Here is a 1427-nt window from a genome sequence, read left to right on the forward strand (position 1 = left end):
GTTTTGTTGTTTTACCGAGCGTGTCATTAACGATACTCGGCAAAGTACCTGTTTGCCGAGTTTTAATTTCTGCCGAGTACTTCATTGGTAGGAACTCGGCAAAGGTACTATTGCTAACTGCCTAACATATTGCACACGGCGAACAGCCTAATACTTGGCAAAGACGAAAATTCCAGTAGAGCAGCTTTAAAAGAGCGACTGCGTGTGTTCATCTAGTTTCTTGAACCATTGGACTTGATCATGGAACAGCCAAGGAAACAGTTCAACTGGACTAAACGCAACGACCTCCTGTATATGAGCGGAAATGTCTCCGTTAAAACTTGCAAAGCCTTGATGGTGTACTTCAATGATATGAAGAGCGAGGTCAAGGTGATTCTTGCATCGACCAAGATGTGTGGAGAAGGTATCACCCTCTTTGGAGCGTCGCGTGTGGTGCTCCTCGATCGATGTTGTGTGGAACCCTTCTGTTAAAAGGTAGGCGATTGGACATGCATATCGAATTGGTTAGCAAAAGATTGTCCATACATACAATCTAATCACAGAAGGAACACAAGAGAAGGGCAAATATGATATACAAGCTAAGAAGAAGCAAATGTCCAAATTATTGTTTTCAAGTAAGCCACAGCCTACGGAGTGAACCCGTCATCAGAATTTATTTCCATTGACAGGATTTTGGAACAAATGACAGAAGATGAAAATCTGAAAGAGATTTTTGTGAAAATAGTCCCATGGTAGTGACAATAGAACTTATAGATCTCTGGTAAGTGGAAGCTTCTAAGATGAGGATGTTGCAATTTGCATATTTGTTTGTGGTACTTATCCTTTTATATCATTTGTGGACAAGCAGTCGTTCTATCAAATTCTGAATTTATGGATTCTTCAACAAAAGAAGTAAAATTATTTGTAAGGTATTAAAAATAGAAATTCTAATTTGAGATCGTATATGTGGTACCCCTTCTTTGGGTGAAAAATTGAAAATGGCAGCCCTACAATTTTTTTATCTATCTGGAAGATGGGGAAGCACCATTCAGGTGCTTCCATTACTCATGCTGTATCGAGTGCACACACACACTCCATGCACCAGCCCATAGCTATAGCTAGGCTCACACAAGTCTGACCATATAAACGATCGGGCTCTCTCATCTTGTGTTGACATTTCTAATGTTCTAGCTTTATATTTGTTATGGTCCATCTATGTTCATTTCCAAATTCACTAGTGTATTATTTTCCAATCAGGGATAGAACAGGCTGGATGCCTCGGACCTAAGGGGTCTGCTGGCATGTCTTCATAGTGTGTATGTCATTTATACCGATATCATATTCCATCAGTCCAATTTGTTTGTTTTTGTTTTTTTAGAAGGCATCAATAAAACGTTTGATGTATGTCATGTGTGCTTCACACTTTTTCATCCATCCCAACAACATTT

General features: G+C 39.5%; 1 pseudogene; it reads left to right on the forward strand.

Moving 5' to 3' along the window:
* Positions 1 to 240: 240 nt before the first annotated feature.
* On the forward strand, positions 241 to 735 carry LOC119308901 (annotated as a pseudogene).
* Positions 736 to 1427: the final 692 nt, after the last annotated feature.

This window comes from Triticum dicoccoides, chromosome 5B (genome assembly GCF_002162155.2).
Source record: "Triticum dicoccoides isolate Atlit2015 ecotype Zavitan chromosome 5B, WEW_v2.0, whole genome shotgun sequence".
Classification (NCBI taxonomy): Eukaryota; Viridiplantae; Streptophyta; class Magnoliopsida; order Poales; family Poaceae; genus Triticum; species Triticum dicoccoides.